Genomic DNA, 23,076 nt, shown 5'->3' on the forward strand with positions numbered 1-23,076 from the left:
TACTCCCCTTCCTGATGTGAGAACTAATCAGTACCAGACAGAAATACAACCAAATTATTTTCAAGGCAGCCTAAAGGGGTTAACAGGAGGCAGAAGGGAGTGATTCTCTCCTCTTCCTTTTATTTTGTCTTTTACAATTCCTTTCAAAATCTTAGAGGCCTGCTGGGAGGAGCATCCTGTTTCCTCATACCTCCTTCCTAGCTCCAGATGGAACAAAAGTGATACAATATTCTCAGACTGAGTGTGTCTGGGTCACTGGCCACTGCTGTGTTTTTATTCCAGATCTGGCTCCTGAAAGATTTCAGTCTACATTAAAAGAACCAGCACCAGTGCATGTATATTTGTATTGACCTACCTGTCAGCCTGTCCAGTGGTTCAGATTTTCTGTAATCCCTTATTTAGGCATGGCCAGAGCAGCGAAGTTCCTGCACTTTCTGTAGCCAGCTCTTTTACAATGTGACTCCCTCATGTGCAAAGATGTATTTACTTAGTATTGCAAGGATTTAAGTATTTCAGATTTATGGCTTACTCTGTGTTTATATGCAATCTCACATAAAGAAGCCTAAAATATCATGGAGGTCCTGCTGGGCTATCTGGAGAAAAGGAGGCAGAATCCAAGTCTATTCTTGAACTTGGAAGCAGGATTCTCTCCAATCTTTGGGACCTTTTATTACCATTAAGATACAATAGCAGAGGGTATTAGAAATATCACCTTTGACATCCTACTGTACAAAATCATTTAGAGGGAAGGAAGATGGAAACACTGGAAGTGCCCCTGCTGAGCAGAATTCCCACTCTACCACCTGGTCTAACTGACCCTCAGAGAAGCCAAGGGCAGCTGCATTTTGAGCCACATGAAGACAAACTACACAGCCACAACAATGCCGTTCTGCATGCCAGACCAGGCACAGCTAGTTCCACTAATTATATCTTATGTTTCAACTTCTGCAAATTTCCTGTCCCTGTGTCCATCTTTTTTTAAAGAAAAGAAAAGGACTAAGTGCCATAATTAGTGCAGTCAACCCTATGTTTTGAGTGCAAGTCTCACAAAGTTATGGATAAAAAGCTTTATAAAATTTTTAAAGGTTTTAAAGCTCTATAAGGCTTTCCACTGTATAAAGGAAAAAGTCTGGTGACAGTTTTTGTAGGAAGAGACAGTTCATATTTAGGGAGTTCTCATTTTCACTCCCATTTCCCCTTGTTCACTTCAGCACTGTTCTGAATAATTTACTTTGGGTCTAACAATCTTTGTGTTCTTTGCAACCTGCCCCCTCCCAGCCTGAGGAAAATTCATTGTATTCACCCCTTCTGAGCTACAAGAGCAGCAGAGCTGCTGCTGTGTTTCACTGAGGTGGTGCAATGCCCTATTTGTTTTTGTAAATATTATGAAAGGGCTAAAACTGAAAAACATGGCTAAGCAGAAGAGTGCAATTAAAGAAGAGAAATAGAAGAGTACATAAGTATTGGGTTTGTGTGGGAAGGCTTTGGTGGCAGGAGGGGACTGCAGGGGTGGCTTCTGTGAGAAGCTGCTGGAAGCTTCCCCCGTGTCTAGTAGAAGCAATGGGTCCAAGTGCCTCTGTGTCAACACTTTTGAGAAGGGGAAGATAACTGCAACAGCAACTGCAGCTAAAGAGGGGAGTGAGAATATGTGAGAGCAGAGCAGAGAGGGAGAAAGATGAGGCATGATGAACTGGCCACAGACCCCATTCCCCATCCACCTGCACCGGTGGGTAAAGGAAGTAAAGAATTCTGAAATAAAGCTAAGCCCAGGAAGAAGGGAGGAGTAGGGAAAGATGTTTTAAAATTTAGCAGTTTACTTTCCTTACACTATTCTGATTTGATTGGTAATAAATTAAATTCCCCAAGCTGAGTGTGTTTTGCCTGTGACAGTAATTGGTGAGTGATCTCCCTATCCTTAGCTTGCTTCATAAGCCTTTTGTTAAATTTTCTCTCTCCTGTCCAGCTGTGGGAGGGTAGTGATATAATAGCTTTGGTCTGCACCAGGTGTCCAGCTGGGGTAAACACACCACAATATATTAAGAGGAATTGAGATAGAGGTTTAGTCCCTGTGGAATCAACACAGAAATCAGCTACTCCTCAGAGTTGTTCAAGTCAGCACATTTGCTCAGCCCTTAGGTCAGTCCTTACTCCTTTTCCATAGGACAGCCTGTCAGCAGGTATAGACCACTGAAAGTCTCTGAAAAATGTCCCTAAAAGAATTTTTTAAGTCTGGTCTGAATGGGCTCATTTCCTAATGAAGAGTGCCCTCCAGTCTACAGTGCCCAATTCCAGGCAGTAACTACCTTTCTTCCAGAACTAAAATTATCAAGAATGTAGTTCCTAAAGAATAAAAAACAAATCTGCAGTTAAGCTGGATTTGACAGGAATGCCTTATCTGCTAAAGTCAGTTTTACAGTCTCTTATTCTGACTCCTGATTTCCCACCTCAGCTGCAAATATCTGGCAGCAGAGAGACCCTACCCAGAAACTGCCCAGGTCAAGACAAGGAGGAGCCTCAGGAACCCTCAGGCATAGGCTCCCATTGAGGAACCTGGGTATAAATCAGCACCTCACCCATACAGTGCTTTTGCAAGCCTCACTCCCCAGCCAGCTCTGCTGCTTTGAGTAACTTTGAAGAGGTGTGTTCCTGTTGTACCAGTGCTCACCTCAACAAGCTCAGTGTGGGAGGGCAAAGTGCCACCCAGCAAGCAGATCTCTGAGGGGATAGGGAGCTGTTCTCGTGCCCCCCAGGCCTGCCTGCCTTCCCTGAGCAGGGTGAAGCACTGTCAGGATTCCTTGCATCAGCCTGGCTGGCAGCAGAGAAAGCTCCCACTGATTTTAGGTACAGGGAAGGTGTGCTCCAGCTCTGCCTTCAGGGAGGAGTGTACCAGGGTGCATGGGAAGTGGGACACATGGTGACAACAGGAATTATTAGAACAATGGTAAAGAATTGCTTCCAGTCTTTTGGGTGGGCAGTTGCTGGCTTCAGTGAAGAAGTGTTGCATTGTATTGTACACACAAACACAGATCAGTTTGAAAATCAGAGCAGGAAACCCAGTGTGAGCATCCTTTCCCTCTGCTGACCCCCTGTGAGCTACTTCCACATTAGCAGAGAGAACCAAACCCTGGGTGGGGTGTGTTTGTGTGCCCAGCAGTTGTCAGCAGGCTGTCCAGAAGTAATGATCTCAGTCAAAAATAGCCCTGAAAGATCTTTCCAAATATAGTCCCTCATTATTGGTGCTGTATCAGTTTCATTCCAGGCTGTGCCTGGCAGCCTCTCTTGTCCCCTTTAAGAGGACACTAACAGGCCTGAGGCACCAGGGCCTTTCTCTAAAACATGTCTGTAAAACCTCAACCTATGCACCTGGAAGAATCCACGCTCACACCACCAATTTGAACCAAGCTCTGTGTTACAACCTGATTTAAAGCTTCACTGCTTTCAACAAAAGAGGGAAGGGAGAGTGGGATATGTAATGTTTGATTTTCTTCCTCTTTTTGTCTTGGAAACCTTACTAGCTGTCATACAACGTTCCTTGTATGACAGCTAGTCATGCAAGGAACATTGTATGACTAGCTGAACATCCTTGCAAAATCCTTCAATTTTACAAAGGAAGAGAACAGATGTACCCAGTGCAGTGGCTGTGCAAAACATGCACAAGGCTAGTGGCAGAGTGCATCCATGGACTGCTTGGAAGTGCTAAGTATGCCATGGATGCAGAGCAAGCCTAGTTAGGGACTGAGAACTGGCCATGTTTGCTTCTGAGCCATTTAGGGAATTCATGAGGCCTGCTGGCCAAAATAAGCCATTTTAAGGGATACAAGACGGCCTTAAAACAACTGAAGATAAATCACAGTGACTTCAAAGGAAGACAGAGTTAGTCTGGTTTTTTTGGATATGAAGGTAAGTTTCTACAGTGTGGCCCTTGCAGCTCCAGCACCTACAGCTTGAGCAACCCCTTCTTCTGGACAAGGGAGAGACCCCAGAGGAGTGAGATCCACAGTGCCAGTCCCAGCAAGTGTGTTTGTCCTGGGAAACGGCAGGGTGTGAACTGCATTCAGACATGAAATCTCATGGTTCCTCAGCCTGCAGGGAATCACCCCCAACAAGTCCCAGTGGCTGCACACCTGACCTAGCACAGATGATCAGCTTGCAGCTGCAGGTTGTAGGGCTCATAAGCAGGCAGGTGCTTCTTGTTGAGCTGAGCCACACTTCCTAGGCTTGGAAGTGTTGCTAAGGGTTTCCCTGTACTGGGGTCACTGATGACAGCCCAGCTCAGGGCACAGCTGTTGTCACATGCTGTGGCTCCTCAGTGGGGCCACGATGCAGGAAGCACTCTCCTTCCCAGGATATTCCATCTTGAAGTCAAAATGCTGCGGGGGACAGTCACTGCAGGCTGCTTCCCACTGCACACACAAACATGCAACCAGAGCCAGCACCATCAGCACACAGAGTCCTCTTGTGCATGAGTACAAATCTTAAAGACCTTGGTATGACTTTTCATGATCTAGATCTTCCCATAAGGGAAAACCCAGGGAGTAGGAAGAATGAATAATACACCACATTTCTCTTGGCATCTGACCAGCATACCTGTCTCAACATGCAAACAAATACATACTAAAAAACAAGAGGGAAAGGAATTGGAAATCTCATTCTCCCATTAATCTGCTATGTAACTCTAAGCAAGCAATTAATTTCTTTGTTTCTTCAGCTGTAACTGAGGTGTCAGACTTTTGCTCCACAAGGATATATTGATGCATTCTCTCACTAATGCCATTAAATTGTAAAGTGTTTTCGGATATTTGGCTCCCAAAGCACTTTAGAAACGCATGATTAAATTACACCCAATTATAAACCAAAGCAGGTGATCTTGTAGAGGAAGCGATATTGCTCTGCTGGTGTTGCTCTGAGGCATTAATAGTCTACAGAACGCTCAGGGGAAATCAAGGGGAACAGCATGGACAATTTAATTTCCACTGTCCACTGCAAATCTTCCATTTTCAGCCTGTATTTAAACACATTTCTTGAAGTACTTAATACTGCTTGTCGCATTGACATGGGATCTCATCAGGTAAATCCCCCGGATTGTAAATGTAGCACTGTATGGCAAAATTCTTTCATGAGACCTCATTCTCAGAAAAGAGTTTATCTCCTCATTCTCCTTCAGAGTTTTTCTATCATCTCTCAGGTTTATGCAAATAAACCTTGTGATTTGCCATTTGTAATGAAGACTAGGAAATCAGTTCACATCTATGTCCTGCTGGTCCTGCCTGAAGACAGGTAGGCTATTATCAAAGGAATGCAGTGCAAGGCAGAGCCAACCCTACTTTCTCCCATTTACAACTCTTACAGAGTTGTAAATGCACAGAAGTTACTGAAGTAATTTCAGGCTCTGTAGAATCCAGGCCTGGAGCACTTCCACACAAGAACACAACTACAGCCACGTAACTGGAAGTGCTTTTTCTCAGCTGCACATGTAGCCAAAGTAACACACCTATGGTCTAATCCATCAGGAAAGGCTGATTGGGAAATACAAATACACAATTTGACACCTCATTACTCCTTTTAGTGTGCCACTCATCTGTCAACTTAATGTGTTGCCCATTACTCTTCATGGGATCAGAAGACTCATAGCAGCATGTGGATAGACTTCTGAAGGAATAAATGCCTAATCTAGTAATATGTATTAATAAATATTTTTTTATATTACTACATTGTTTATTACACCAGGCACAGGCCAATCCAAAAAATTGTCTTTTATCTCACTGTTTAGAGTCCCTGCATTCTGCAATTTCCAGACTGGGCAGAAGGATCACTTACCATTTTGCCTTGATTAGCTGGGCCATGCTCAGTTATGTTTGGGAGCACTGCTGATTAGACATCCATGTTATGATTAGGCACATGTAGGGAGCAACTGAACAAAGAAGGTGGCATTTACCTGACAAGATGACCTCTAATTTAATGTGCTTTCAGGGACCTCTGGTCCAGAAAGACTGTCACACAGACTCCTGCGTGTCACAGATTTCTTTGCTTCTCATTTAGGGAACAGATCCCAGTCAGATTGAAATGTGCTACAAGAAAAATGACTTGTACCACCAATTTTCTGTTATGTCAAGACATGATAATATCACCCTCTGAGCACACACGTGTCCTGAATTTTAATTTAATCAGCACCTGTATAAAGTGCTATGGCTACATACACATCTAGTAAAAGGAAGTCTGGTCTTGAAGAGATTGCCAACAAATGGAAGGGATAGAAGAGGAGGTGTTCTTGTATCTAATCCCCAGGTGAGCACCTGAGGTGCAAAGCAGGTCTGTGACATACCCATGGCCACACAGGGAGCCTGAGCTTAACCCCAAGTCTTGTGCTTACCTCTGTGTCTGGAGATGTTCCATTGCTCCTGAGAATCCAGAGGGTCAGTGTCCCCACTGTCATTGCAGACAGTGCCTCAGAAGAAGTATTTCCTCCCTGGAGCAGGCCTGTGACAGGATATTTATTGCTGTAGACCTTCTCTGTGCCTGTGAACCACATGCCAGAACTGACATCACATTGCAGGACACCATAACACATCTCCTAGTTGTCTTCTGCATCTGAGCTGTGGTTTAGGGCCATGGTTCTGGGACTCCTTCAGCCAGCTGCAGATTACTGGGTGGTCAGGGAAAGCTAAGAGTTAATGAGCTATTTAAGCACTACTTTATTCTGTTTGGTTCCCTCCCTCCGTCCTTTTCTGGGGCAAAAATATTTCTCTTCCAAAGTCACTGTGTATCTAGGACGGTACTTCCTTCCTTGATCCTTTCTACCCTGAGCAACCTGAGGGCCAATTTGTACTGTGTAATTACCTTCTGATGAAAAAATAAGGCTGTTACTTTCGAAAAGCATTCTCTGAAAGGATGATAAGTGCATAGGTCAGTAACCCCAGCAGATCATTACAGTAACAGGAGTCTCTCTAAGGACCCAAGCCAGCCTCCCTCCACTTGGCTGGCACTGACCCACTGGCAGTGAAAATGATGTCACCAGATTGCTGAGGGGACAGACAGTGTTGAGTCAGTGCTGTTATGGGGATATGCCTGTTGAAATAATGACATGAAAAACAAGGTAGCATTGGGAGTGTCTGGAGCAATAACTGCTTCACCCTTTCCCTCCACATTGAACAGAGTAAACAAAGCCTCAGCAGTACCATCCTTATTCCTTGAATCTGAGCCATGCTGCTCCAGGCTTAGCTCAGCTAACTTGAAGGAGGGAGTTGGGAAACACAACGAAGGAGTGGGAAAGTCTTTTCTGACCAGAGAGTGTTTCTTCACTTGAGTGGAAACATTTTGGATTGCTCCCGTGGCCTTTTTTGGATAAAGGGTTGTATAATTGGAAGCATCTGTTTTGGGTTTTTTTTAAAGGGAAAAACCCCAACCTTCCTAACCCTAGTACTGATGCAGAAATTGTGTGTAATTTCCATCAGCACAAGAGTACCTCCTGTCAGCACCCCAAGGTGATGGAGTTTTCTCTACACTGTACCTGCAGCTTGCATGCTAATGTTGTAAAGGACATCTCTGCGACTCCTCTTGAGGATAATGTGAAAACAGGTCATAAACAAATCTCTTGGTGCTGTGGATGAGGACTGGGAATGGTTCTTGTCCTCCCTCTTTTTCCACACCACTGGTGGTGGTGGCGGGGAGCACTGGCCAAGACAACTGCAAATGTGAAGTTCTGTGTCCTGGCTTGGGCAGCAACAGAAAAAATCCTCATCTTTGAGCACAACAGGGATGTCTGTGGCTACAGGAGCTACTTGCATGGAATCAGCCCGATAGAAAAATGTTTCAAGGACACCAGTGCTAGAGATTTCTTCAATCTGCAAAGGCAGTGGCAGGCTTTGTCCCCAGCAAAGTGCACACAGCTGGCATGGCCTGGGAGATTCCACATAACCTCATGCTACAGTTCGTTAGTTTAATCATCTTGGAAGCTGAGGGAAGACATCTGGTGTGGTACAGATCAACTCATACAATTTAAACTGAGAGGTGCCTTCTTAAGTGGGGCTCATTTTGCAAGGTCCTGTGGAGCCTGAGCTCATGTAGTGGTCTAGGATTAAAAAAAAAACAAAAAAAAGGAAAGCATATAAATTGTTGTTAGCATCTACAGAAATGAACTCAACATCCACATCATATAAATTGTACCCAGGACAGTGTTGGGACCTCAAGCACTGTCTTTACAAACGTAGGTCACTCAAGGTTTAATCAAGAATGATTTCTCTTCACCTAACATGAAATGTAGTTGCATGCTTGAAAAATTCTGCTTTTCATGGTGAATCACAGAGCCTCCCCAATGTTTTATGGTTTGTTGAGCACTGCTGCTCCACCTGTGAGGGGCTGGGTTGTGCAGCTGACAAACCTTTTGTGTGCACTGAGTCCCTCTATCACCACAGGAAGGCCTATAAAAAGGCTTGGCATAAAAGCACTGAGCAGTTATGCAGGACTTTGTGAACCTGGAGCTCTGAATGACTTTTCTCCAATAGTCAACTTTGAAACTGCAATGACAGCTTGTGATAAAGGCTAAAGGACTGCTCCAGGCCCCAAACCCTGCAGCTGTATTTCACCAAGAAAACATGAATTGCAAGATTCCTACTCTGACAGGACACAACAGAGATGCTCACAGAAAAGATGTGCAAAGTCATGGTGCTGTCCCAGCACAAACCACCATGTGGCTCTTCAGCCTCACAGTCAGATCAAACCTGAGCAGGCAGGAATAAAAGAAAACAAAGAGAGAGAAAAAAAATTAGAGAGTGAGAGAGTGCACAGAAAGCTAAAGCCATTCTTCAGCCTGTTGAGTCACATTAGAGACTGTAAGAAGAACCCTTCAGACTATTTCAGCAGAAGGTACTACATGAAAGGGTTAAAATGCTGTCAGCTCTGCTCTCAACAGTTGTGCAACCACAAGAAAAACACCAATGCAATCTACTGCTTTCTGATGAGCACCTACTCAGGACCATTTCAGGTGAGGTGGGTGGAACAGGAATATTTTAAAATATTGTAAAAAATGTGCCAAAAAAGTGTAGTTTACATGTAATACATGAATGAGAACAAAGGAAAGGAAAAGGCAGCTTTAATGCCTCATTTGATGATTTTACTGTCCAAATTCTGCCACAAACAGCTTTGTATAATGTGTGTTTTTACAGGGCTCCTCATACTCCTCAGCACAGTACTTCATGTTGCCATGCCATACCAGACAAGTTTGTCTGGAGCCTACAGTCTCTCTGGGATTTTTTGCTGTTTATTTGATGATACAGTAACAAAGCCATGCCCCACAGATGAGTTGTGCAATTCCAAAGTGGAGACTGAGAAGAGAAATGACCATTTTTCATATTGACCACCTGGATATTACCTTCTGAGACTTCCTCAGTGAAATCTGGAAGTCCTTCTGCTCTACTCATGAATCACCTGTTCCTGCTGGCCTTACTGCTGCTGAGGACAGCCAGCACCATGCTTTGTCACCTGGTAGTATCTTAGACAAAAAGCCTGAATTTTCTAATTAATAATTAAGCAAACAAGTTTTAAGCAATAAAGACTTAGATGCTTTGCTACCTTAATTAGTAAGGTAGCTGGGGATTTCATGGCAGGTCATTCTCATTCATATCTTCATTCTCAAGACATAATTAGTGTACTTGAAGCATGACCTCTGCTAATATTACTTCAGCCTCTGGTGCCAGAAGGCTGAGTGCTCACTGAGGGCCTGAAAGGATTATAATCCTGTCTCAGTAACACCACATATTTACAGCAAATGGCTGTTTCAAACATGATGGTTTGTGTACTGTAGCATCAACTGTCCTAATTCAGAATACTGAATCCGTGTCAGGAATCAGAGAATCTTCCAACAGTGACCTCTGTAACCACATGTGAGGTGTGATGTAAGAAGTCATGTGGTGGAAAAAAACAACTATTACTCCATTATACCTGACACAGTCATTCAGGGGACAGCTTAGCAAGAAGGATGGCAGAATGAATAAATTTGGCTCAAGGATTGCACAACTTGGTGCTGCTCTCCATCTCCTCTCAGAACCTCTGAAAAATGAAGAAAACCCAGCCAAGCTGTGATGATAAATGCTTTTTTTGTGGTGCAAGATTAATCCGATAAAGCTTTACAAAATGTGGTATATGTTAAAAACAAAAGAAAGTAACAGCTGACAGATAGGAGTTACAGCTAGATGGATACCACAGGTCTTACCTGAAGGTGATATTGCTAGAATTCCTTCCTCTTACAGGCCTGTTTCTCCCATACCAGCTTCACTCATGGCTTGGGTTCAGAAGCAGTATTTGTCTGTAAGTGGTAATAGAGATAGGGATCTTGGTGCATTTTTTCTGCTTTTTGGTGTCTTCAACTCATGTCTCTAATGTGTATCCTGGCAGAACATCTCCATGGTCTCGTTCCCTGCTAGGCTAAGCCAAGGCTGGAGTTGAAAATTCCACCACCTTCATCAGTTCTGAAGGCTCTGTGACAGCAGGAGAGTCCACAGGTTGCAGATGTGAATGCAGAGCTGGTCCCATCTCAGAATGCCAAACCTGCAGGGTTTTGGGGTATAAAATGAGCCTTAAGAAACACAGAGCAAATTCTGTCCAGCAAAGCAATGTGGTTCCTAACATGGCACACAATGGAGACACCGTTTCAAGGTTGGCCATTTAAAAAAAACCCTCAAACATTCTGGCACAGAATCATCTGGAGTCTGCTGTGAGCGCTGTCCACCACTCATTTTCCACATGTGCTTAGAAGAGGTGTTCAGCATTAGAGGTTTGCTTCTGTCTCTTCCTAGCTGGCTGGTGAGCTCTGCAGTACATTTCCTCCAACCTGTTTTCTATGACTCTGAGTCCCTTGTGTCTCTTCTTGTTTAATAAATCCCTCCTACAGTCCTGTGGGAAGTAGTCAGGTGATATGTGGACTGGGATTAGGGAATGTGCTTACTAACTTGCAAGATCCTATTAATGTTATTCAAGTTTATTTGCCAAAGATTACAGTACCCCGATTATTAGTCATTTAAAAAAATACAGATTTTTGTATCTTGCTTTTTGCTCTTTAGCCCACTTTGCAGCAGCCTCCATTATATATGAGAAGAGCAAAAGATGGACTGTTAAAAAAATCTGTATGTTTTCAATCAAGAGAATAGAGAGTTGTGTTTCCAAATACAAGTTCTGCTCTGAAATTCTCAGCTAAAATGTAACAACCTTCCCCCGGCACCAAAAAGTCATCCAGTGCAGCATGCCATAACAAACTTGATGCTAATGGCTTTTATACAAGGCTCTCATTTGAGCACAGGGGGTCATAAGGAATACAGTGCATATGCACAGAGAATATTCTCCTCTCCTAAGCCTAATGTGAGATAATGCAGGTCTTCAAATAGGAAAAGAATCATAGCTCCAGGCTTTAAATTGGTTTTGTGTTGTCTTCTGATGTAAAGGAGCCTGAACGCTTTCCCATCTGAGTAACTATTTGACCTCAAGGCTTTCAGCTACAACATAGAATTCTCTGGTTTTTTAGCTATACTGGCTTCCACACTTGGCCATTTTTTTTTTTCTGAATTATGTGCAGCTACTAAGACCCACTTCAGTATCTATTACAGGATTCCATCAATAGTTTAGGCTATTTACTTATGGCATCTAACAGTCTTTTTTTTTGTAAAATGCTTTAGTCGTATAGAGAAAGAAGTCTCTGTAACAGACACAAAATAAAATCTGCCCATTTGAGCATTTTTGAGGCTACTGTAATCCTTTGGAGTTTGTGATATTGATCAGTTCAGAACAAGGCACAGGTTCTTTACTATTAAAAATCCAGTATTAAAAATGTAAGCAACTTTCATTAATCTCATGGGAGTTTTCTTTTAAAAGGGTTGATGAGCATAATAACATATGAAAAATTATATTATTTGTCATACATTAGTGCCTTTGGCAACCTCAGTTTGAACCTTAAGTACCAAAGCTACCTACACCTCAGAACACCTTCACCATGCTGATCTCTGCTGTTTGCAGATATTTAATTCCTCCCAGCTGGGAATCTCTGTGTCCTTTTTCAATAGTTACAAAGGGATCACTAATTTAATTTTTTATTGCTTTTGGACTGAGATAAACCAAGAAGATGAAAAGGAGAGAGAGATAGAGAAACAAAACCCAAGAGATGGCTACAGTTGCTTATCACCCTCTGACTGAGGCCCAGCCTGTTCCTGAGCAGTGACTGGCAGCCCCCAGCCAATTTTCCCCAGTTTATACACTGATCATGATAGTCTCTGATATAAGAATATCCCTCTGGCCACTCTGGGCCTGCTGTCCTGGCCATGCTCCCTCCCAGCTTGTTGTGCACCTGCTCACTGGCAGAGCATGGGAAACTGAATAGTCCTTTAAAAAGAGAAAACACTACTTAGCTACCAAATCCAAAAGAGTGTTGTACTAGCTACTAAGAATAAAATTAACTTTATCTCAGCAGAAACCAGGACAATACCATGAGTGGTTGCAATTTAATTAATGAGAAATCCCAACATTTTCAATGAGACAGAGGAAAGAATCCAAGAAAGAACCAAAATATTAACAGAAAAAGAAGAGCAACAGTCTGATTAGTCAGATGCTCCTGCTGCTGATAGGAACACTCCCATGTGTTGCACAAGCTGTGATAAGCATGGATCATACGGTTGCTATCTGATGGATACAACAAAATCAGCCACTTGCTCAAGTCAGTTCTGGTCTAATTCAGGAAAAAGCAGTCAAAATTAGACACCCAAACCCATAGGTGTGACTTTCAGAGGTGCTGTATGTTCTGGCCTCTCGTGGCTGCTTGTGGATAACAAGCCACAAGCAACTTTTGTGAGACACTTCTCTCGGAGGCTCTACACAGAGGGAACTCAAACTAGCACAGAACAATCACAATCTATTGACTCCAAATTGTGTGCACGTGTTATATTTGTATGTATAAAGAAATATATGTATGCATAGCAGGAAGTCAAGGAGGGTAACTTGTTCATTTCGATTTATTCATGTTCATAATGTTTTTCTAAAGACTATTTCTTTGCCATCTTGGTCACTTCATATGTTTAAACATTTCAATTATTGCACTTATTTTGAAAATGAGCTCTTTCTGCAGTGCATTACAGAGTAGCTCAGAAATGCCTTCCCTAATTCATAGGAAGTTTGGACAAAAAATGCAAAGTTTTAGATGAAAAGTTAGATATATTGCTTGAAGTTGAAGATTTTCTTTCTTAAATGTTTCAATAACCCAGACTTGCTGTTTGCCTTGTATATCCTGTGATGCACTCTGACCTTGGGAATGGGGACTAGAAAATTGCTGTCACTGGGGATCAAATATAGGAACAAGAGGTCTCACAGGATAGTTTGAGCTGGACTTGTAAAGCCCATCTAGTCCAATCCCCCTGCAATAAAGAGGGACAGCTTCAACTAGATCAGGTACCTGAACTGTAACTCCCAGAAGATAGTTCAGCAGTGTTTTCCAACTAAATTAGTTTTACGCAGAATGGTTTTGGTTGGAAGAAACCTTAAAGATCATCTCCTTCCAATCCTCTGCCATGAGCAGGGACATCTCCCACCGGACCAGGTTGCTCAGAGCCCCATCCAACCTGTTCTGGAACACTTCCAGGGATGGAGCAACCACAGCTTCTCTGGACAACCTGTTCCAGTGCCTCACCACCCTCACAGTACGGAATTCTTCCTAATGTTAATCCAAACATACCTTTGAAGCCATTGCCCCTTTTTCTATCACTACATTCCTCTGCAGACAGTGATTTTTCAGATTCAGCACAAAGGCTCCACTGTCTTTTCTTACTAAGGTTTTGGCTGTAATGCAGCCACTGGCTTTCTCCAACAACACGTTTTCTTCCTCTGTCTCCTCCATACTGTCCTTGATGTGACTTTGGGCCTTGGCTTTGCCAAGGGAACCTTGATGCTTGCAGTGTGCTTGGTTCTTCACAGTGACACTGTGTGTAGCAAAAAGCTTGAGGACAGATTCTTCAGTGATTGGAAAATCTGGAAAGAACATAAGACATTTGAAGGCTGCAGCTGCAAATATAACTTGACACCTATCCCGTATCTGTGAGTTCCCAGAAAAAGTGGTGCAAAACTGGGCTCCTCATACACTCCTTCATGTTTTTACTATTAGAATTTGGTGTTTTGTGAAAGTCTTCAGAGACACCCAAAATTTTCTCTTATACTTTGATTGATCGTGTTTTGATTCAGCTGATTTAGTTCTGTTTCTTATACAGTGAGTCACCTGCCCTCCTCTAGTTGTTCACCTCAGCAGAAAAAGAGGGAGCTCTGGGAAGTAGCAACTCCCAAAGCTCCTCACTTTCCCAGGACCTGGAGATTTGATTCTAGGCAGTTTCTTGGTTTTGTAAAGCATCTTTCTGCTGTTCTTCCCTAAAGTCCCATGGGGATATATACCTAAGATCACAATAAAGATAGTAGAATCAAAGCTGGTAAAGAAAATACTCCCTCATTTGTAGCAGAGTAATATGGGGGCATGATAAGGATGTCTTCCACATGGTAACAAAACCCAAAACAAAACCAACAGGTTCATGTTGCTATCTTATCGCAGGGGTTCCATACTGTTGTCTCCTTATCACAAAGGTTTCATACCTTCTTGATGTTTTCTTGTGGGCATCTCCTCAGAGCTCTGACTCTTTCTCCTTCACAAAGCAGCCACTGACTCCAGTTCCCCTCTCACCCAGCCACCCCACTCTCTTATAGCATCTTCTTCTCAGTGGTTACAGCGGTGGCCTGGTAAAGTCAGGCCTGCTCCTAATCATTGATAGTTGGCCCAGCTGCAACTCCTTAGGGGTAAGATTACTTTCTAAACTATACTTTCTTATATTCTATCCCACTACAGATTCCCAGTACCTGAAGGGAGCCAACAAGAGAGATGGGAGAAATTATTTACTAGGGCATGTAGTGTCAGGACAAGGGATAAAGGCTTCAAACTGAAAGAGAGTAGGTTTAGATTTGATATTTTGGAGAAATTCTTTACTGTGAGGGTTGTAAGGCACTGGAACAGGTTGCCCAGAGAAGCTGTGGATGTCCCACCCTTGACAGTGTTCAAGACCACAGGATGGATGTGGGCTCTGAGCAACCTGTCTAGTGAAAGATTTGAACTAGATGATTTTTAAGGTCCCTTCTAACCTGAGCTATTCTATGATTCTTAACATATTTGTTGTTTTTAATTGTTTTTATCACACGTGTTGTTTTAGAAACCACAATTCTCTGCTGATACTCAGGAAAATCAGCTCTCCCCATACCAAAGGCTTTGCTGTGGATGTGTTTTCACTGCAGCAGAGTGTGATAACCATTCAGTGGGGCACGCACAGCACCCGTACTCCCGTGTGTCCCGCCTGTGGTTTTATCCTGCTGCCCTGATCCAGCCGAGGCTTTTTGCCACGCCGAACGCCCATCTGGCGCCATCTGCCTGCCAAGAGCCGAGCCATACACACAGCTTCCTTCCAGTCATCATTTCAGAAAACGTGCTTTGCTTGTTCCTCACGACATCAGCGTTTGAAGCAAAGGCTCAGGCTCAAATTCTTGATTTATCGACTTAAAAGCAACAGTAGGGCTGTACCGTTGTCTCCCCTCGGGGAACAAAGAAGCAGCAGGAAGAGGTTTTGCTTGTGCACACAGACAAGCCTGTAAAATGCTACTGGCCCAGGTGAGGGGCCCTGGTGAAGCACTGGTTCTGCAGGTGTTTGTGTACACCTGGTAAAGAGCAGGAAGGACACAGGGTGGCTACATCCACTGGCAAGTCTGCCCCCTGCTCCTCTCCCCGTTGGTCAGTGATGAGTTTGTGGGTGGTTCCCTGCTTCACTATCCTAATCCTTTCCAAGCCTGTCACCCAGCAAAAAGACTGAGGCAGGAAACAACACAGACTGCAATGAACAGAATTTCCAGCCGTGTCTCTGAATCCTATGATCAGAGTTTCCTGCCCTAAGATGTCCAAGCTGTCAGGATTTCTGGCTCCTGCTCAGGTAAAGTGATCCACAGACAAAATGAACCAGTATTTCATGGATCTGTGCATCTGCCTAGAGGAGCCACATGGTATGTGCTGAAGGGTGTGCATTTGCATGCAGAGGATACATTTACTGATTACTCTGGAAATCAGAGACCAGGAGAAGGGTGGGTGGTGAGAAGCCAACCTTGTGGGAAAGGGTGTGAGCCTGCAGGCTGATAAATGGGTTAGCAAATGTGAAAGCATCTTCACAGGAGACTGCAAAGGAAAATTTTGACAAAGCCAAGATCCAAAGCCAAAACTTAGTAAGACTGAGACAGTAGTAGTGTGGGAAGGACATGATCTGTTCTCATCTGATCTGTCCATCTGTTTGTCCTCAATTAGAAGCCCTTTATCAACGCCATGCCAAGTCCCATTAGGGTTTTGCAGCCTTTCCTTATACTGATCATTCCATGGGCATTTTACCTTTTTCCTTCTTGAGCCATATTTCTCCTACCTTTGGGTCATTTAGGACAACACAGATTGTCAGGATCCCCAATTGAAAATATGAACATCACATGCTTTATGGCTGCAAATGTCATAGAATCATAGAACAGCTCTAGCTCAAGTTGAAAGGGACCTACAAGGATCATCGATTTCAATTATCTGCTCCTTGCAGGACTGCCCAAAACTAAACCATATGACTAAACAACTCCTTAAACTCTGACAGGTTTGGTACTGTGTCTCTGGAAAAATTCACAGTGGAAGCATATGAACAAAAAACTGTTCAGAATTGTCAACTGAGTACTTCAAACACCAAGAAGGTGTTGAACAGCAGGGAGATCTCCTAACAAAATGGGCAGATCACAGGATGAAAGTGGTTTAGTAAATTGGAAGAAATCCTGTGAAGAAAGGGGGATGGAAAATGGTTGTTCCTAAGTAGTTTTCCCTCTCCTTTCTATGTGTTCACTGAAGGGAATGCAGCTATAGGAATCCAAAAGCAGAAGCAGAAGAGTGCCCCTTGGCACTGCTCCATTCTCATAGCTGGTACAGAGGAGCTGACACACCAGCCAAACACTCCCTCTACTGCCTACACAATATTTGTATCTGAACTCTGATGGGCAAAGATGAATCAGTAACTAAGACACCAGACTACAATTCCAGCGTGCACAGGAGTCAGAGGCAGCTCAGACACAGCTTCCAGATTAGCTGTGCCACACAAGTGGTTTCTGTCACACAGGAATGACCAGGGATGGCCCCTGCCCTGCACTGTCCCATCAGACACCCTGGCCATGGCCCACAGAAGGCACTCAGACACCAGGCCTGGTACCCATCCTGCAGCAGCCTGACACAGAAAATGCAGGACCAGCCTCACATGTCAGGGGTGGGCACTAGGGCAGATCCATCCTCCATGTGAGAAAATCTGCCTGCCCTCAGAGCTGAGCTTCTTTTGGCCCCTGAAGTTTCCTTTCTACCATACCACCAAGAGAATGGTCAGCAGTTACTGAGCTTGTGAAGAATGCACTGCTATCATTTTATCCTCCTCCTGTGTAGGCAATTTCAAAATGGTCTTAAAATGCTTTTAATAGAAAGCACCTGGGCATAGTTCAAAGCTGGTCCACATCTAGCAGAAGTCATCTCAAAGATTAACAGCCAATAAAATCTACAACCTAACTTTGAAATTCTCCTCCAGCCTATGCTGAGAGCATGAAGCTAAATTTTCCTACTCTTCTTCCTGGTTTTCTTAACAGCTGTGTGTATTTCTGTAAAGATAATAGACTAAAGTTTACAGCATCAATAATGCTACTGCAAAATTAATTCACAAAACAAATGTGATATTAAACATTTACCAGCCTCCTGTTGTGCTGCTGGTCCTCAGCAGACTGCAGTCAAGTCCAAGTCCCATGGGTCACTTTAAAGAATCAAGATAAGAATTCATTAGGGCAATCCTGACTAAAATAAAACATGCAATACATTTTATTAGCCTGGTTTAGGTGACAGGTGTAAGGACTTAAATGAAAGATTTACTGCTTTATGCTTCTACCACTTCATACTGCAAAAAAGTCCTTCATTATTACCCTCATACTACCAACAGAAGGTACAGACTAACAGCTTATTCCATGATGAACAATAAAAAGATTGCAGATCAGTGTTATTTTACAAGTTTCCTAGGTGTTCCAGCAAAGCAGCACTGCTCCACTGGAGAGTTTCACACAGAAAAACAGTGTAAAGACTAAATATTCCTATTCCTCTCTTGAGTCATCCCCACTTACCTCCCACAGCTGCACTGGCACTGCTGTACTGCTCCTTAGGGTCACTGTCTCGTGGACCCTGCGGTCACTGTGCAACCTCCCCAGTCTCTCAGCCCAGCTGCATGAAATGGTAAGCTCTGCTCTCTCCCCTTCCTGCCTTCTGGTCTACTCAGGAGACCTCTCTATCACTCATCCATTTTTCATCCCCTTCAGGGTGACACCTTCAGGAGCTAGCACACACTCCAGGCAGGCTTTTCCCTTCCTCTTCACTTGGGTGTTTTGAGATTGCTGACAAACTGAATTGGAATCCCTGGGAAATCGGAAGGGATGGGCAAGAAAAATACCAGCAAGTACATTAGATATCAAAACAGGTGTCTTTGTCCTTGCAGGATATAACATGGGCTCCTGTGCAAGAGAGAATCCAGGCCTGGGACTTTACTTGCAGTGTGAAAAAGAGGTCTTGATGCTCCTCTGCTTGCCTGTCACATTAGCTTTACAAGACTGTGGATTCCAATTTTGTCAGCCCAAGCTCTGGGGTTTTGTGTTTTGCTTTATGAATTATGCAGCTCAAATCTTGCTGTCTCTCATGTGATCCACCCACTGTGCAATGATGTTTACTTTCCATCACTTATGATCAATGAAGAGCAGATTGTTCTCTACTAGACCTTCAGTCTTAACACCCAAGCCTTTAAAGTAACTGGGCTGAACACCCTTCATTTTCACAGTGTGGGCCAATCCATCATCAATTGCATCATCATTCATACTTATCATCCCACTTTGACTCTTTCTCATTGAACTTCTAAATGAAGCTTTGCACTTTCTTTACCAGGAAGATTCCAAGCACTGCTGTCTCTGGTTCACTTTTAATAGTCTCGGTTCTGTCAGGAGTTAAGGAACACACCTGTTAAAATACCAAAAAGACAAACATTCAAAAAAGACAAAAGACAAACAGTCTGTTATTTTTCATTCTTTATATCCAAATTCTTACACTACACAGCAAAATGTCAGTGAAATACTTTTGATTTCTCAATTGGTAGCAGAAAGATAAATTCACTCCTTCAACTTCAGTAGAAATTAAGCTAACTATATGCTCATAATGCTCACTAAAAGTTGCACATAATCCTATAAAGCTGTTTACCAACAGACACAGAGCTTTTCTATTCTGTTCTTCTGTCCCAGCTCTGCTCTTTTTTCTCTCCTTGTCATTGTAAAGTAAATGGTTTCAGGCAACTGCAGAAGACATCTGCAAGCATACCTGGAACCATTTGACAAGTTGAAGGATGACTGCCATATTACTGCTTTACCTGCCAAGAATACTGCAGTGCCTGGCACAGGATCACTATTTGTTTAAGTAAGGCAATCTACCACACTACCAAACAGCTTGTGCCCAAGCCCTGCCTAGGACTTTAACAAAAAGATAGGTACTATACTTAAAAGATGATGCTAATGGCAAAGCTCACCTTGAAGAGATGGTCCTGCTGTAATAAAAGGTAAGCCAGGCAGGCAGCATCACTGTTACTCAGCACTAACTAAAAGCTACTTTGCTGCATAAAATATGGTGGGTTTTCTTTCAAAAAGCAAGCACACATTTGTTTGGTGACAGGAAGCACATGCAGATGAAAAAAAGATCATTATTATGCCCAGGCCCATCCACTTACTCCAGTGAGTGCAAGAGTGTTTGGGCAAATATTACTTGCACTAAAAGGACAGTGCCAAGGTGCATTTTATCAGTCCCATCTTCTCGACTAAAACTGGTCCAAATTCAGTGGTGACTCACACCCCTTCCACACTAACGTCAGTGAAGAATTTGGCTTATTATGTGTAATAACCAGGCTTCAAACTGAAATCTGCTCTCTCTTGAAAGGTGTTTTCATATGGGTGCTCTGGTAATTGCAGGTTGGTTTATGACTTGTACAAGTTAGATTTCTGTTCAAGCCAAAAAAGACTAGTGAATCATGAATGTTGTAGAGACATGTAAGAAAAGATAGTTACAGTTTGGTCCACAAATTCTGACCCTCAAATGTTTGTCTGCAGTTGATGTTGACAGTGTACAAAGAACCTCTCAGGTCTGAGAGCAAACATTACCTATCACTCTCTGCACAACAGGGTTTCCTGTCAGCCACAGAAGGCTGTAGGTGCTTAGGTCTGCCCCATTCCCACTGTAGATGCACAGTGTGTATTTCAAACCTATATGCTTTGTGTTATTTTTTTTCAGGGAACACAAAGGTCCTCCTCCATAATAAGCACAATTCTTGCACCCGTGAAAACACATCCTTCTTTTTGTGCAGCCATAGAGCTCAAAGCCAGCAGGGGGTAGATTCTTCCATCCTACTTCACTTCTCTCTACTTGCAGCAAATCTGCCCCTTTGCCTAACTCCAGAACTCTTACAAGTTTGGCTGTTAGTAACTGGCCTAGCAATAGTGAAGCCAGACCTCTAGAGCTTTGCTTTAGTCATGATCAAGGATGTTGTGCAGATGGCAAAAGTTTAGGTAGAGAGCACTGCAGACTTGTAGTTATCTGTGTCATCTCAGGAGCAGCATTCAGATTAGAAAGAGAAAAAAAAACATAGAGAAGAAGCAAGCAGAACCTCCCGGTAGGCTGGGGATATGACAAATGACAAGTGAACTCCTCTTTTTATTTGTGTTTATATCAATGTTCTTTTTTTTTTATTACTAAAGAAACTGACCTGTTGAAAATCCAGAATCTCTGAGGGCAGAAATTTTGAGGCCAAATCCAATTCCCCCTCAGCCCTAAAGGTTCCTCACAGCCTTCCTAAAACCCCAGAAACAGACAGAAGTCTTTCCACTGCTAGTGATGTATTTTGGATCAGGTGCATTCTTGGCCTAAGGCAGAAAAATTGAAGCCACCTTTCTTCTCAGAGACATCCTTTTGTTCTGATGCTCTGCAGTGGCAGTGAGTATTCCCCCTACACTGCATGAGGAATACAGACACCAGAGAAGGGGGAATGGAAGCTGTTGGACTGAAGAATCTCAAGTACTTTAGGAAGAGTTTGACTTGGCCTGTCTGGCAGGTTTGCAAGCAAAGGACTGCCTGAGGGAACAGGTGAATTAGGATAAACTAAGAATTAAGGAAAGAGGAGAGAGAGGGACAGAGCAAGGGAAGGAAAAGAACAGGAAGGGCAGTACTTCTGCAGCCATGGGATATCACAAATTAAACAGGAATGAACTAGGATATGTGTCCTGAATAATACTCTGAATTACTAAGATTTAACATTGGTTTTACCTGAATGACACTTGAAGGAAGGACATTGACTTGTTGGAGCAAGCTCAGAGAAGGCCACCAAGTTAATTAGAAGGATGGAGCACCTCTCCTGTGAGGAAAAGCTGAGAGAATTGGGATTGTTCAGCCCAGAGAAGGCTTTGGAGTGACCTAAATGCAGCCTTCCAGTGCCTGAAGGGAGCCTACAAGAAAGATGAGGCAAGATTATTTCCAAGGGCAGTAATATAGTGACAGGAGATTGGCTTCACACTGAAAGAGAGTAGGTTTAGATCAGGTATTTGGGAAAATATCTGTATTGTAAGGTTGGTGAGGCACTGGCACAAGTTGCCCAGAGAAGCTGTGCATGCCCCATCCCTGGCATCCCTGGCAGTGTCCAAGGCCAGGCTGGATGGAGTTCTGAGCAACCTGGGATAGTGGAAGGTGTCCCTGCCCATGGCCGGGGGTTGAACTGGGTGATCTTTAATGTCCCTTCCAACCCAGGCCATTCTGTGATTCTATGACACACAAGAGGAATTAGGGCCTCACTCTTCTAAACACAAAACTAAGTAACAAAAATAACCCACTATCTCTTCCTTGTGTTTCATTAGGGCTTGGTTTGCTTTTAAGTTTAGCTCAGAAAATTGCTTTGTCTCCTAAGCTTCAAGAAGAAACAATGGCATTAATGAATGAATGAGTGAAATGGAACAGTGGCCTATTACTTGCTTTCTCTGTTTGAGTTTATTTTAAATCACAGGTTTTTTCCTGTCTGCTTTATGGAAGACATTAGATTAATCTGCTTTATTTTACTTACTGTACTTCTTACAACTTTACATCCATCACTGATACCTCTCTGGAATGAAATTCTTTCATTAGCAGCTCTCTGCACACTGACAGGAATGATTTGTGGCTTTTTGTGATAATAGATCTAAAAAAATAAAGACTCATACAGTCTTTCTGTCACTTTAGACAGTCACAGATCTGTCATATGGGAGAGATTATACATGATGGAAAGGCTTATTTACTTATGCATTAAAGGTCACATTCTTCCAGCCCTAGCCAAATCACTCAATCATGAGTTCTGCATAACAAGAACTGCTGCATTTAAATCAATAAGGACAAGTTTCCAGCAGCTTAAATGAACAGCAGCCTTCCCACTGATCTGACTGATCTATGAAAAATCTCTAAAAACAGTGAGGATGGATCTAGGTAACTGCAGTTTGCACCTCTTTTTGTTTACCCTTCTTCTGGTTATGGAAGATGACAGACTGTATTTCCTTGCATGGGGTTTGTGAATATACCTGAGAGCACCTGGAAATATAGGCAGTTATTGGCATGTACTAGCTAAAGGTCTTACAGAAAAAATATTTTTTACTCACCCTCGGGTTTTTTCAGTGGACAAGGTTTTCCCACAAATTCGGGAAGCCTTTTTCCAGCAAGCATCTCAAAGGAGCACATCAGCATGCTACAGTGTTCCAAAAAGGCAGAAGACTTCCTGGAAAACACTTCTTTGGTTGAGGAAAAGGTATGTTAATTAAGTGAACAGCAAGGTACTGTTTGCAAGATTTATTTACCAGGAATGAGAAAGAGTGGATACAACAAGAAGCCCCAAAACATAAAGCTACACAGAGAACTGCTCATCACCTAAACCTCCTGAGAGAGAA

At 43.1% G+C, this 23,076-nt stretch overlaps 1 long non-coding RNA gene across 1 annotated transcript; it reads right to left on the reverse strand.

Moving 5' to 3' along the window:
• Positions 1–7,922: 7,922 nt before the first annotated feature.
• LOC118686791 (uncharacterized) lies at positions 7,923–21,609 on the reverse strand. Its single transcript, XR_004980242.1, has 4 exons — positions 21,440–21,609; positions 19,022–19,096; positions 17,794–17,855; positions 7,923–10,542 (listed from the first exon to the last, which is right to left on the reverse strand). It is a non-coding gene; the product is annotated as an uncharacterized LOC118686791 (long non-coding RNA).
• Between the last annotated feature and the right edge of the window lie 1,467 nt (positions 21,610–23,076).

Source organism: Molothrus ater, chromosome 6 (genome assembly GCF_012460135.2).
Source record: "Molothrus ater isolate BHLD 08-10-18 breed brown headed cowbird chromosome 6, BPBGC_Mater_1.1, whole genome shotgun sequence".
Lineage (NCBI taxonomy): Eukaryota > Metazoa > Chordata > Aves > Passeriformes > Icteridae > Molothrus > Molothrus ater.